The 16,341-nt window shown below is 35.7% G+C and overlaps 1 long non-coding RNA gene across 1 annotated transcript in view; it reads left to right on the top strand.

Moving 5' to 3' along the window:
- The first annotated feature begins 1,438 nt into the window (after positions 1–1,438).
- Positions 1,439–16,341, top strand: part of LOC122428285 — a 29,283-nt gene continuing 14,380 nt past the window's right edge. Inside the window, exons 1-2 of the long non-coding RNA XR_006265683.1 lie at positions 1,439–1,473; positions 7,424–7,431. This is a non-coding gene — a long non-coding RNA (uncharacterized LOC122428285). The remainder of the gene's footprint in view (positions 1,474–7,423; positions 7,432–16,341) is intronic.

The following is a 16,341-nucleotide window of genomic DNA, read 5'->3' as shown; positions in this document are numbered from 1 at the left end:
TTTTTCTGGCAGTTAAAGTTGAATTTTAGCATGGGTTATTGAAAGATTATGTAATCTTTCTGGGACTAAACATTTGTCAACCAGAATGGCCTTAACGCAGTTTCCCTTACAGGTTGAATTCCTTGTTGAATATATTTACCAGTCAGGTATTCAGAGTTTAATCAAACTACGAAAATACCTTTTTTACAAAATGGTTAAGAAGACTATAAATTCACTGTTCTCTTAACACTAACATATTACAGAGAGGTAATTAAGAAATGGTACTTTATACCAGATAATAAATGATTTTAAAATCCTATTTTTGTATTTGTTTTCATCTGTAACTTTCATAATTAGAAGAACATTTGAAATTGAGTACTAAAAATGAGGTAAAGCTGTAGAAAATAAAGATCAACATTCCTATATTTTAGTCTTTAAATCCTTTAGAGTAGGAAAGGTAGATTTAAGCTCACTGGCTACCAAATGGATACAACCCCATTTCACTTAGAGCTGGATTTATATGACCTTGAATCCATTATGGGAGAAGAAGGTTTGAATATAGTCAGTTTTCTTTCCATTGTTTAAGCTGCATTTGTTGTCTCATATAGCTGATTTCAAAACCTTCTTTAAACAATGTTTCCCAAAGTTCCTCAGTGATCAAAATCACATGGGTAATTAAAAATTTAACCCCCTGAGAAATACCCATGGCCTCATAAATCATAGGTAAGAGGGAATCTGCAAAGCTGTAGTTAACAAACACCCCAATGATTCTCATCATCAGGCTAGTTAGGCAAATATTTCTGAGCAAGTGCCAAAATGAAATCAACCACTTTAGAAATGTTTTACCTCTAAAAAAAATCCACCACATTTGTGAAGCTGAAAGGTACAGGCTTATTTTTCTTATGTATCATGATCTGACACTTAGCCTATCCTGAAGAATTCTAAAAGATTTTTGTGCTTTCTAATGAGATAAAATAACTTTTGACATTTTTTTTCTCTCCTAATTTATTTTACTGTTGTGTTAGATTTACAAAAAATAAAAACAAACAAACAAAAAAAAAACCCCTCCCTTTTGTAAAATTACAGAGAACTATATATTTCATTTTTCATCTCTCATACCCTTTTCACTCTGTTAATTCAATATAATAATCCATTCTACTTAAAATTTCAAGGTTTTATATGAATTTATACTTTGGTAACTTTTATATATACATATACATTTCTTTCAAAATAAGACAATATAATACAAATTTATATTAAAAAGTCCTTCACACCTGATAATGAAATATTAGAAAAAAAGCATACTCTAGATTTGTATACTCTTACTAATAGACAAATTGTTGGATCTCCTTGCAGTCCAAGGGACTCTCAAGAGTCTTCTCTAACATCACAGTTCAAAAGCATCAATTCTTCAGTGCTCTGCTTTCTTTTTAGTCCAACTCACATCCATACATGACTACTGGAAAAACCGTAGCCTTGACTAGATGAACCTTTGTTGGCAAAATAATGTCTCTGCTTTTTAATATGCTGTCTAGGTTGGTCATAATTTTCCTTCCAAGGAGTAAGCGTCTTTTAATTTCATGGATACAGTCACCATCTGCAGTGATTAAAGATCAATCAAAATGTTTTCTATTCAGATATGTCCTTTGAAAAAATTTATTTTTAATTTAAGAGCATGGAGAAAATACTAAAATTTCCAGCATAAATAGACTAACTACATAGAAGGAAAACCTTACTGACACTGTACTTTCCAATGAAACCATTTTTTACCCTACACTTTTGTTAACAGTGATTAAACAAACATTTAATTATGAGAGCAAAATAGAGTTTTTGTTTAACATTGCAAGCAATTGACTGTGAATAGAATTTTTAAAAAACAACTTCTGGAAGGAAATTTCTAAACATTTTTAAACTTTAAAGATAGCAGAAAACTAGAAAATAACATAAAAGCATAGGTGAAATTTATTTTGAATTTACATATAAACATTCTACATAAAATATTTTCAATAGTACAGTAAATTTTCTGTATAAATTATGATAGGAATTTGTCTTTATTACACAATAAGGAGAACCTACTTTGATCTGCTGCAAACATGAAACTAAGCAAACTTTCTGGGCTCAAATGTGGCTACTTCACTTTCTAGGTTTAGTATTTTGGGCACATCATTTAACATTTTGTGCCTCAGTTCATTCATGGTTTTCTTAGGAGAATTTAAAGACATAATACATGTAAAATGTTTGAAACATCTTGGCACATAATAGCATTATTAAGTTTCAGTTTTTGCTGCTGTTATTTTTGCCACTAAACACAAGGACATGTCAGTTGAGGTCCAACATCAACATTTTCATTCAACATCATTCTGAAGATTTTAGCTAATATAATGTGAAGAAGAGAAGAAAAGAAATGCATATACTAAAAAAAAAAAAAAAAGAGAGAGAGAGACCATTATTACAAGTGTTAAAAGATATCTGTCTGGTAGTTTTATGGTCAATATGTAGGGAAAATGACTTCCTAGGTCTGAATTAATCAGTTGAAATATTTGATAATGAACTAACTCTTTCACTGAGATATAATTTTTCACTGAGATATATATTTCTAGACACAAATATAAGAAATGTGCAAGATCTTTATGACAAAAACAGAAAAATACTGATACAAAGTGTAAATAAATAATTCAGGAACATACTAAGTTTGTGCATGAGATGATTCAATAATTTGAAGAGTTAACTTCTGCCAAAATTAATAAGGACATTTAGTACAATTATAATCATATTCCCAATTTTGGAGTTACAACAGATTGCTTACAAATTTCACCTAATAGAATAGCTTAAACCATCTTTTTGAAGAAAACCAAAGGGAAGAAATTCAGTTTTACCAGAACAGAAGGAATATATGTAGGACCTGATAGTAGGCAAGACTGTTTTGTTTTGAAATGGAAACATTACAAAGATTTGTGAATCCTACAAAAAAACTCTAATACTAGACAACATTGAATAACTGTCATTTTTTGAGCATAGCATTGACATCCATAGCATCTGAGAGCCCTAGGTTAAGAAATTAAACATTTACCTTCAAAATACGGAGTCGATCCTGAATACTATGGAATCCTGAATATCAAGCTTCTAATACACTATACCAGAAAAATCTGGGTTATATATTCACAGAGTTATCTCGAGATTTCCTGAGTCAGAATTTTCCAGGTGGCAACATTGGTAATCTGCCTTTCTAACAAGCCCCCCTGGTGATTCCAATGAGCAGGGGTTTGACCATTAATCTTAGCTCTCAAAAGATCATCATGCATGAGAATCACCTGAAGATATGGTAGAAAACATGGATTTCTAAGTTCCTCCCCAAGAAAGTCTGCCTCAAGAGATCAAAGCAGGAAAATAGGACTCAAAATTTTAAAATAAGCATTTAAAATTGGAGCAGTAAACTTCAAGAGAAATACAGCTTTAAATTATCATTTGACTAATAGTAATTCTAACTGTAAATTTATCTCCAAGTTAAATATGATTGCTATGTGCAGACAATTAACTCAGGGAAAGATTACACATGGGATTTGGGAGGAAATTCTGATAACATGGGTCTATGATTATTAGGAACAGCTGATTTGATACAGATTAGTTTTAAGGGTCTGGGTAGAATTTATAGCATTTGATAACCAATCAGTGGGCTTTCCTGGTGGCTCAGTGGTAAAGAATCTGCCTGCCAATGCATGAGATGCAGGTTTGATCCCTGTGTCTGGAAGATCCCCTGGAGAAGGAAATGGTACCCCGTTCATGGGAAACCCCATGAACAGAGGAGCCTGGCCTACAGTCCATGGGGTCTCAAAAAAGTAGGACATGACTGAAGCAACTTAGCACACAGGCTTAGAAATGAACAAGTCTAAAAGGTTCTAGGAAATGTAAGGTAATTTTCAAAAGAACAAAAATAACATTTGAAGTACTTGAAAGGAAAGAAGACTGATGAAGAAACAAGCTTGGAATGGAACTTTTGAAAATGTAAATCTCTCAAGAAGTAAGAAGCAAACACCACAAATTTATAAAATGATTAATAATGCAAAGTATTTGAAAATTAATTAAATTTACATTGCCTTAACTCCTTAGAGAAAAGCTAAACGCAGCTGCCCTTTACCCTAGTATTTTTTTTTTTTTTACCACACATCCACAAAGAATATGCCTATTGTATCAATCCTCCTACTTATAACACAAACTTCCATAACCTTTAACTCAACTACACATTGATTCTGTTATTTTTTCCCCATTAACTATATTTGCAATCCAAATACAGTGTGCAAACAGTGGAATAACCTGTATTTAACCCCAAAGAGATATCAAGTTAAAACTAGGTATGTCTAATATCAATCAATTTTAGTCTTTGAAATACCTCCTTCTTCTTCTTCTTCTTTTTTTTTTCTTTTTTTGAAATACCTTCTTATAGCTACTAAATTTACCGTGGACTACTTTTTCTATGTGTTCAAAAATGATCTTTAGTATATTAGAAATTGTTCTTTGAGATATGTGTTTCAAAAGAGCTCTTTGGGGATGATTTTATAAACTAAATATTATTTTAAGTGAATAGAATGCTTAAAAAATTTCTCCAGTGAATCAAGCTGTAGGTGAAACTGTTTTACAATGTGCTTCTTGTCATCTATTTTATGATCTACTTTTCATAATTGGAATTTTTATATACCATTAATCCCAAAACTAACAAAATCAAATCTCTTAGTATAATCTCCCACACACTGAAGAAGTGTGTTAGTCTCTCAGTTGTGTCCAACTCTTTGCAACCCCATGGACTGTAGCCGGCCAGTGTCCTCTGTCCTTGGAATTCTCCAGGCAAGAATACTGGAGTGGGTAGCAATTCCTTTCTCCAGCGATTCATCTGGACCCAGGGATCGAACTCTGGGTCGCCTGCGTTGCAGCAAATTCTTTACCATCTGAGCCACCAGGAAAGCCTAGTTGAAAAAACCCACCAAATTGAGGAAGTTACAGCACGAAGAGATATATGTAACTATTTTGAACATCATTATTGAAGTATATTTCATATAAAATTAATTTATTTTTCATTTTTATCAACCATTTTTGGCTTAGCTTTAATATATGTACTTCGAAATTACCTATCACTTCATGGTGTAGTGCATCTTATAATTTTTGTGCTACATATTTTATTAAAACCCCCAGAAATTCCATGGCTATCTACTTTGAAGCATAAAAAGACTATAAAGAAATTAAAACTTCCAGATCAACTTTTTTTCCCTCTAGATTTTTCTTTTTCCTTTCAAATAGTACATTATTAATACTGAATCTCTTGAAGGCTCAGCTCTTGTGTATTTCTCACTGGGAATACTAGCGATATGTTAGTAAGGCTACTGTGAGCTCATCCCAGGGTGAGGCATCTCCTTGAATGTTGTGAGCTACTGGAACTGATTAATCCTGTCTGTCTTAGACTCAACTATTCTCATCAGGAAAAAACAAAACAAAAAAAACACTTATCTTCAAAATTTATCCTATCCTAGCCAGGAGATCCGGAGAAGGAAACGGCAACCCACTCCAATGTTCTTGCCTGGAGAATCCCAGGGACGGGGGAGCCTGGTGGGCTGCCGTCTATGGGGTCGCACAGAGTCAGACACAACTGAAGTGACTTAGCAGCAGCAGCAGCAGCCAGGAGATCCATGAGAAGACCTGATGATATTTGGGGGTTTCTCATATTGTTAATGCTGAATTTAGACTTTCCAAGAATATGTGGGCACATTCTCCACGTAAAACTCTAACCATGTGAAATGAACAATCTGAGGCACAATTTATTCTGGATTATGATTTTAATCTATTTCTTTCGGAACACAGATCTTGGCCCCACTGGCCCAATTTCCTCTGAAGATAAACTTTACCAAAGTCTAGCCACTTTTTGTTTTCTGTGTTCACATCAGCAAGGTTGCCCACTAGAATAACTCTCTTTAATGTCAAACATGTCGAGCAGTAAGTTCAAGTTCACCAGTGTAGAAAATACTACCTAATCTTATTTTATCTTTTAATAAGACATTATTATTCATCTTTTGTGGTTGAGCTAATTGCTTAACTAGCAATTTATTTTTTAAAAAATACACATTTCATTAATAGTTTATCAGGTTAAAGTCACATAACATTTATTCCAATTCTCACCTTTCCTTTCCATTAAGTCTTTCAGTAACTGATTATCTGAGTAAAACTGGAAAATGCTCTTCATCCATTTTCTGCTGCCACTGATATAAAACCGTAATAACAAATCTTTAGATGTAATTAGCAATTGCACTTCTTAGTATATAAGTAGTTTGTTTCACTAGTTATTAAATAATAAAAATAAGAAATAAAATGTTTTTATCCCAAGCTATAACCCTTTCCTCACAGTGGGACAGTTAATTGAACTGGCCTCATATTATTTAAAAAAAATTCCATATATCAGGAAACATAAGGAGGTTACAAAACTTAGAATTCATGCTGACAAAGAGTATAGCAGCAGTTAATAATCAAATATGTTGACCTTTGCTTTAGTGGCATGACTTGCTAATTTTCAATTCCTATTGTATCTTTATAAAAATGTTTCGTGGTCTTACTTTTGAATATAAATTAACTGAAAATAAGCATACACCCCTCTGCTAGTTTCCTTGTCTAATAATGTTTCTTATGTATTTTATTTATATTTTGTTATTTTTAGTTCATTTTTTATATCACCCAGTGAGTTTCATATAATAAATACCAGATGTATATTTTCTTCAGTGAAATAATACTACTTAAAAACTGGATTTATAAATGTTCTACTCCCACTTGTTATAGGCCTCATTGTATTTATACATCATATAATTAAATAAATTTCCTAAAGCTCAAATTACTTTAAAGAAATATTGCTGTACCCACTGAAAGCTTCTTTTATAAAAGTGAAATTAAGTCAGTGTGAATATTAGGCAAGTGGGAGAATGAAAAATTTACTACTTGATTATAACCTCTTATTCATCTCTTCCATTTCTATGTAGATTCTATAATATGCTCCTATGATTTTGGAAGCTTTTATAACCAAATGGAAATGCAGTTTTTCCTACCTGTTCCTCACAGTATAGCATAAATAAAATAAGATAAATTAGTTATCTAGATACACAAATAATTACATCTATAAGGTTGTAGGCATTTTGTTCTTTGATATATGTTCACTTTTAATTGAATGTCCTTCAAGGATCCCTTTTATGGATCACAGCCTTGTCATGGCAAAGGGGCTTGCATAACTCAATGAAGCTATGAGTCATGCCATTCAGGGCCACCCAAGATGGATGGGTCATAGTGAAGAGTTCTGACATAATGTGGTCCACTGGAGGAGGGAATGGCAAACCACTCCAGAATTCTTGCCGTGAGAACCCCATGGACAGTATGAAAAGGCAAATAGATATGACATTGGAAAATGAGGCCTCCACAGGTCAGAAGGTGCCCAATATGCTACTGGGGAAGGGCAGAGGGCAATTACTAATAGCTACAGAAAAAATGAAGAGGTTAGACCAAAGAAGAAATGACATTCAGTTGTGAATATGTCTGGTGGTGAAAGTAAAGTTTGATGCTGTAAAGAACAATATTGCATAGGGACCTGGAATGTCAGGTCCATGAATTAAGGCAAATTGGACAAGGTCAAGCAGGAGATGGCAAGAGTGAACATTGACATCTTAGGAATTGGTGAACTCAAATTGACGGTTATGAGTGAATCTAATTCAGATGACCATTATATCTACTACTGTGGACAAGAATGCCTTAGAAGAAATGGAGTAGCCCTTGAAGTCAACAAAAGAGTCCAAAAGGCAGTACTTGGGTGCAATCTCAAAAATGATAGAACAATCTCAATTTGTTTCCAAGGCAAGCCATTCAACCTCACAGTAATCCAAGTCTATACACTGACTACTGATGCTGAAGAAGCTGAAGTTGACTGGTTCTAGGAAGACCTACAAGACTTTCTAGAACTAACACCAAAAGAAAAAAAAAAAAAAAAGATGTTCTTTTCATCATAGGGGGTTAGCATGCAAAAGAAGGAAGTCAAGATATACCTGGAGTAACAGGCAAGTTTAGGCTTGGAATACAAAATGAAGCAGGGGAAAGGCTAATAGAGTTTTGTAAAGGGAACAATGGTCATAGAAAATAAAGTTTAAAAAAAAAAAACCAAGAGCTGACTCTACACATGGACATAACCAAATGATCAGAACCAAAATCAGATTGATTATGTTCTTTGTGGCCGAAGATGTAGAAGCTCTATACAGTAAAAACAGTAAAAACAAGACCTGGAGCTGACTGTGGCTCAGATTATGAGCTCTTTATTGCAAACTTCAGGCTTGAATTTAAGAAAGTAGGGAAAACCACTGAGCCATTCAGGTATGACCCAAATAAAATCCCTTACAATTGTATAGTGGAGGTGATGAACAGATTTAAGGGATTAGATCTGGTAGAAAGATTGCCTGAAGAACCACAGACAGAGCTTTGTAACATTTGAATGTCAGGCACAGAAAACTAAAATAATCATGCCCCTTAGGTTGTGGCACACTTTTATCCATTCATGAGCCCTACCTTTTTTTTTTTTTTTTTGGAGGTTGTAAGCCTTGATTTTCTTTTTTTTTTCTATTAGTATTATTTTTTTCATTTATTTTTATTAGTTGGAGGCTAATTACTTTACAATATTGTAGTGGTTTTTGCCATACATTGACATGAATCAGCCATGGATTTACATGTGTTCCCCATCCCGATCCCCCCTCCCACTTCCCTCTCCACCCAATCCCTCTGGGTCCTCCCAGTGCACCAGCCCCGAGCACTTATCTCATGCATCCATCCTGGGCTACCTTTTTTAATTTATCAAAATATATGATTCTTAACACATCTTATAACCTTAAATATATCACTAAATTTAAAACTATCATCATTACTGACATGAGTAAATGTGATAAAGAGTAACCCTTAGGGTTCTGTACTGGTCCTCTTCTCTGACAGGAATGTTCTCCTATGTGTACTCATGGATACATTCTCCAAATTCTTCAAGAATTTGCTCAAATATCTCCCTCTCAGTATCTAACATGTTACTCTGTAACCCTGCCAAATCCCTTGAAACTTTTTTAACTTGCACAATTTTTTAAAAACACCATGACACTTATAACTTTCTCTAATAACTTATTCATTAGATTTTATCCTTATTATCTGTTGCCTTTCAGCCAACGTTGTCTTTTTCTTTCTTTCTTTCTTTCTTTCTTTTTTGGTCAGTTATGTTAAAAAGGTCAGTTTTCACTCCAATCCCAAACAAAGGCAATGCCAAAGAATGTTCAAACTACCACACAATTGCACTCATCTCACATGCTAGCAAAGTAATGCTCAAAATTCTCCAACCTAGGTTTCAACAGTACATGAAACAAGAACTTCTGGATGTTCAAGCTGAACTTAAAAAAGGCAGAGGAACCAAAGATAAAATTGCCAACACCCGTTGGATCATAGAAAGAGCAAGAAAATTCCAGAAAAAAAAAATCTACTTCTGCTTCACTGACTATGCTAAAACCTTTGACTCTGTGGATCACAACAAACTGTGGAAAATTCTTCAAGAGATGGCAATACCAGACCACTTTACCTGCCTCCTGAGAAATCTGTATGCAGGTGAAGAAGCAACAGTTAGAATCAGACATGGAAAAAAGACTGGTTCAAAATTGGGAAAGGAGTACATCAAGGCTGTATATTGTCATCCTGCTTATTTAACTTACATGCAGAGTACATCATGCGAAATTCTGGACTGGATGAAGCACAAGTTGGAATTAAGATTGCTGGCAGAAATATCAATAACTTCAGATGTGTAGATGATGCCATGCTTATGGCAGAAAACAAAGTGGAACTAAAGAGCTTCTTGATGAAAGTGAAAGAGGAGAGTGAAATCTGGCTAAAAACTCAACATTCAAAAAATGAAAATCATGGCATCCAGTCCCATCATTTAATGGCAAATAGGTGGAGAAACAATGGAAACAGTGATAGACTATATTCCTGGGCTCCAAAATCACTGCAGATGGTGCCTGCAGCCATGAAATTAAAAGATGCTTGCACCTTGGAGGAAAAGCTATGACCAACCTAGACAGCACATTAAAAAGCAGAGACGTTACTTTGCCAACAGACGTCTGTCTAGTCAAAGCTATGGTTTTTCCAGGAGTCATGTATGGATGTGAGAGTTGAACCATAAAGAAAGCTGAGTGCCAAAGAATTGATGCTTTTGAACTGTGGTGTTGGAGAAGACTCTTAAGAGTCCCTTGAACTTGGACTGCAAGGAGATGGAACCAGTCAATCCTAAATGAAAGCAGTCCTGAAAATTCATTCATCCTGTAAATATGCATTCATACTGAAGCTGAAGCTCCAATATTTTGGCCAACTGATGCAAAGAACTGACTCATTGGAAAAGACCCTGACGCTGGGAAAGATTGAAGACAGGATGAGAAAGGGACGACAGAGGATGAGATGGTTGGATGGCATCACCAACTCAATGGACATGAGTTTAAGCAAGCTCCAGGAGTTGATGATGGACAGGGACGTCTGGCGTGCTGCCGTCCATAGGGTTCCAAAGAGTCGGACATGACTGAACATCTGAACTGAACTGATGTTAAAACAGTGCCTAGAATTATGTCTTGCTTTCACCTGAATGGATGGATAAAGCTTTTACCTTATGTGTAAACACAAATCTTACCATATGTTGGGGAGCAATTATTACTTTTCTGCCAATAGATATATTAGCATGACACTATCAATGTAATGAACAAACATGTTCAGGCTCTGTGTTCTCCATCTGAAATCATTCTGTGATAACCTATTCTATGGTGAAATAAACTTTTCATATGCTTCAACATATTACATATCATTCTTTGTACATCTCTGTCTTCAATACTGCCTGGCTTTCCTTCAATGGTACTATTTTTGCCTGCACCTTTTTCAGATGAAAACTGCTTCTGCTTCCATAACCCACAAAAACTCCCATTATGATTATCACACAGTCAGATATAGGATCAGACCCTCCTTATTCCACATTGTGTCCTCTAGACCATTGTTGTTTCAACAAGAAAATCTTAGCTCCTTTAAGGCACATACCCTTCTAAAGTCATACTTATGTAGCAAACTCTGTATGGTAAGAATTATGATCAGAATTGTACAATATAGTTAATAAAATATAATTAATGAAATCACATAAGTCAAACACCATTTTTCCTCTCCACTTGTATTCATTAAAGTCCTGGTTACTTACCAACATTTTAAAGTTTTAATTCCTCCTACAACACACTGGGTCCAAATAGGAAAAGGAGTACATTAAGGCTGTATATTGTCACCCTGCTTATTTAACTTATAAGCAGAGTACATCATGAGAAACGCTGGGCTGGAGGAAGCACAAGCTGGAATTAAGATTGCCAGGAGAAATATCAATAACCTCAGATATGCAGATGACACCACCCTTATGGCAGAAAGTGAAGAAGAACTAAAGAAGCCTCTTGATGAAAGTGAAAGATGAGAGTGAAAAAGTTGGCTTAAAGCTTAACATTCAGAAAACTAAGATCATGGCATCTGGTCCCCTCAATTCATGGGAAATAGATGGGGAGAGAGTGGAAACAGTGTCAGACTTTATTTTTTGGGGCTCCAAAATCACTGCAGATGGTGACTGCAGCCATGAAATTAAAAGATGCTTACTCCTTGGAAAGAAAGTTATGACCAACCTAGATAGCATATTAAAAAGCAGAGACATTACTTTGCCAACAAAGGTCCGTCTGGTCAAGGCTATGGTTTTTCCAGTGGTCACGTATGGATGTGAGAGTTGGACTGTGAAGAAAGCTGAGCGTGGAAGAATTGATGCTTTTGAACTGTGGTGTTGGAGAAGACTCTTGAGAGTCCCTTGGACTGTAAGTAAGGAGATCCAACCAGTCCATCCTAAAGGAGATCAGTCCTTGGTGTTCATTGGAAGGACTGATGCTGAAGCTGAAACTCCAGTACTTTGGCCACCTGATGCGAAGAGCGGACTCATTGGAAAAGACCCTGATGCTGGGAGGGATTGGGGGCAGGAGGAGAAGGGGACGACAGAGGATGAGATGGCTGGATGAGATGGTGATAAGATGGCATCACTGACTCGATGGGCATGGGTTTGGGTAAACTCCGGGAGTTGGTGGTGGACAGAGAGGCCTGGTGTGCTGCGGTTCATGGGCTCGTAAAGATTTGGACACGACTGAGCGACTGAACTGAACTAAACTGAACAACTATTAACTCTGAGTGAGCTTCAAAGCCACACACAAATAGCTCAATACTCAAATCCTAATCTTCCTTTTCTATTTTTTTTTCCTTTGTCTTTTTCTCTGTTTCTACTCTAAATGCTGTTCCCACTGTCACCCCCCAGAGCTTTCCCAACATAATTAACTGCCAGGAGCCAGCACTCGAGATCCCACCCATGACAAGGTCATAGGGGAGAAAACCTGAGGGGCAAGGCGGATCAGGTTTTCAGGGATTCTGAAAAGCTGCCCCCGGCGCTCACCTTAAAGATGATATCTGTCTTTCTGATGCTTACTTCAGTAGACTACTCCCTTATTTCTGTGACACAGGCAGAAGGCCTTCCCTGATCTCTTTCCAAATAAGAATCAATTTAGAACTTTAATCAATAAGTTTCTCCGGTTGTGGTTATTTTATGAGATTATCCAGGGTGAAAGGAGTGTTTTAATTTAAACTCCTTTGCTGGTATTTTAATTTGTTTGGCAAATGCATTTATGCCCTTGGTACTAATATGCATGATTGCTTATAATACCCTAATCATAAAACAGCATAAAGAACCTGATCACATACAGGCCCTAATAGACACAGAGCCCTTCGGGGGTGAGGAAGCCCTATTAGAGAACATAAAAATATTATTCTAAAAGTGGTTATAGTTAAAGATTTAGAAAAATAAGAGTTTAGAATTGTTAATTTTAACCAGGAATGCTAAACAGGGGCTGCCTCACTGGAGCCGCAGAGTCTTTGTGTGGTAAACCTTTTAGATAAATTTAACTGATAACTTCTGCAAAAGGACTGACCTTTGTGTTCATTAAAGAATAGATTACGGAAAACAGCTTTGCATTCACCTAGGTCATAAAATGTCAATAGGCCCCAAGGCCAGAAGACAATGCACAAGACCCTCATAAACAAAGAAGTATGCAGAAAACACCCTGGTTTCGTGAAGAACAAGCTGAAGCTGATGTAATGTTAAACTATCTTCCCCTTAGAAATGTACTAATTTAGGGTATAAAAGCCACGATAAAAAATAAAGCATTGCCAGACACACCCCCGTCTGGTCACTCTCTCTCTCTCTCTCTCTCTCTCTCTCTTTCTCTCTCTCTCTCTCTCTCTCTCTCTCTCTCTCTCTCTCGCCGACGCCGTTCATCCTGAGGGTATCCCCCAGATCCTGCCGAGGCTGGACCCTGGCAATTAACTATTCTATGTCTAATATTCTATCTCTGATTGCCCACCAAGAGATTTCCTTCTCCTCACTTTCAAATACTTTCCATTAGTTCAGCCTTCTATAGTTTTGAAATTTCCTTTACATATTAAGTCCCATAACCCTCTGTATTTTACTTTGTATATCGCATAATATGTGATTACTTAATTATCTCTTCATTTGCTTCACAAGGAAGTCATCACTTTCTAAGTTGCTATCAGGTCACTTGTGCTCTTACATTCTATTTATTCAGCATAGTTTCTGTAGCTCTTTAACTCATCTGAAGTTTCAAAACTCACCAATAATCATTTCATTGCATCACATCCTGATCCTGTGTAATTTTATACATTATCATATTCCTTTCCTATTCATCAGCAATTGAGAGCTGCTGAGGAACATTTATAACAATGATACGTAACATTAATACAATGCTTATCCTGTACCATTTGCTATTTTAAGTGCTAATGTATACCAATTTTATAATCCTCAAAGTCACCTAAAATTAGCACTACCATTAATTCACTACTTAAAAATGGATAACTGGAGATTAAAAGAATTTAAGTAATTTGACCAAAATCATATGGCCATTAAGTGGTTTAATCAGGATTGAAAAGAAGGCAGCCTGGTTCCATGGTCTATACTTTTAACTACAATATTCTATCACTGCCTACTTAAAAAAAAAAAAAAAAAAATCACATGCTCAGACTGACTATAGATGACCATAATTTTATGATCTCTAATTTCAAATGAGTCTTTCATACTGCCAGGCAGTCTATCTCTTTTTAACCAATGTCAAAAAACTGGAACTTGACACAGAGAAATCAAAAGTTGACATTTTGCTTCTCCATTAATATTCTTTGTACTTACTATTCTCTAGGTTGAACTTTTTATTTTTTTTAATCACACTTAGACCAAAAAAAAAAAAAAGACTTTTTTAACTGTAGCTACAAACAACAGTTTAATTTCAGTCAATGATAATTCAGGATCATAAAATGATGAAATCTCTGATATTCATTTTAAATTCCCCCCTCCTTCATTTATGGCTTGTTTCTAGATCAACGCTGCAATTAAAAATAAGATAAATTTGGGCTCTTCTCCATTTCACTGACTTTCTTTATTCTCTTTGGTTGTAGATTTCTAGTTGTGATTTGTAGTCGTTTCAGCTCAAAAAAATAGATAGAAAAGGTGTAATAGTAAAGGAAGATCTCATTTTTCTGTTAATATCATATGACATTAGTCGTCTATTGATTTGGAGGGTGTTAATAAAGTTTAAGGGCTTCCTTTGTGGCTCAGCTGGTAAAGAATTCACCTGCAATGCAGGAGACCTAGGTTCAATCCCTGGGTGGGAAGATCCCCTGGAGAAGGGATCCCGTTCCAGTGGAGGGATTCCCACTCCAGTGTTCTGGCCTGGAGAATTCCATTGACTGTATAGTCCGTGGGGTCTCAAAGAGTCAGACACGACTGAGCGAACTTCACTTCACTTTATTGTTTAATATTTTTACTGATCCACTATCCTCTCCCTGGATTTTTCTCACTTGCCTTCCCCAAATATGGGTAAGATCTCCTCTGGCTCACCTCTTCTGGTTTAATTTCAGCCTCTGATTTTGCATAGTCTACCACACACTCTGTAGAAATCTCATTGCTCATTCAGAAAGTCTTCAAATTCAGAGTACTTCCAAGATGGCCCCAGCATGACTTTATTACTTCCACTAGGCTCAAATCTGATGTGCAGGAAAAACATATGCTTCTTTTACCTCCAGCAAATTCTGGGAATGCAGATCAATTCTGATGTAGACTCTACCACCAGAGTAGCAAATCAGGCTGCTATTCTCACGAGTGATGAATGAGTCAAACAACCCCCACTGTTACACACTCCTGAAGATACATATATTAAGCTCTTCAGGTAATCTTAAAAGCTTTTCTCAAAGATTTTGTAACTTTCACCCTTTTGTATATTGATATGAATTCTTCTCCTAGGTCCTTTAACTTTCACCCTTTTATATATTGATTTTAAATATCAATAATAACTAAATACTATAACTTTGTTTGAACAACCTCCCTTGCAATAACTGTTGCAATTCCCTGTTGACTCAGACAGTAAAAAATCTGCCACAATGCAGAAGACCTGGGTTCATTCCCTGAGTCAGGAATATCCCCTGGAGAAGGAAATGGCAACCCACTCTAGCATTCTTGCCTGGAAAATTAAATGGGCAGAGGAGCCTGGAGGGCTACAGTCTATGGAGTCACAAAGAGTTGGACATGACTGAGTGATTAACACTTGCAATGACTGAAGATGTTTTCTAACATCTTCAAAACAAAATGTGATATAATTAGACCTCTATTTTGTACTTAGCTTTGAAAACATAATGGGAGTGGTTCTCATTCTTTTATGCTTTTCATACATTTCTTACTTAGCATCTTGAAAGCCTCAGCAACTATTTTTTAAGACATGTTTATTGAGGCACATTTTACATATTATAATATACCCATTATAATATAAATGTACCCCCTCAAGTGTGCAATATAGTGATTTTTAGTAACTTACCAAGTGGTTAATCACCACCATAAATCAGTTTTAGAACATTCTCATTCCCACAGTGAAATCGCTCACACCCATTTACCAGATATGTGCTTCTCCCAAGTTTGCTTGTGCTGAAGCAAGTCTCTGGTAGGTATTTTAAACTTTTCTATGATACTCAAATCTTTAATCGTACCACCGACCATATTTTCCAATCAAGGAGAAAAAAAATCAGTTTTATTTTTCCAGATAATCTACATGCCATCAAAGTAATAACACTTACTTTAACGCCAGTGCACTGGCACACGTAATTGCAACTGCATCTATGATTTCCAGGTTTCTCTTGTTGCAAAGTGCTGGTTTTGCTCTTAAGTTTAGT

This window comes from Cervus canadensis, chromosome 26, assembly GCF_019320065.1.
Source record: "Cervus canadensis isolate Bull #8, Minnesota chromosome 26, ASM1932006v1, whole genome shotgun sequence".
Classification (NCBI taxonomy): Eukaryota; Metazoa; Chordata; class Mammalia; order Artiodactyla; family Cervidae; genus Cervus; species Cervus canadensis.
The sequence above is the reverse complement of the archived record's forward strand: the minus strand, read 5'-3'. Positions and strand labels throughout refer to the sequence as shown.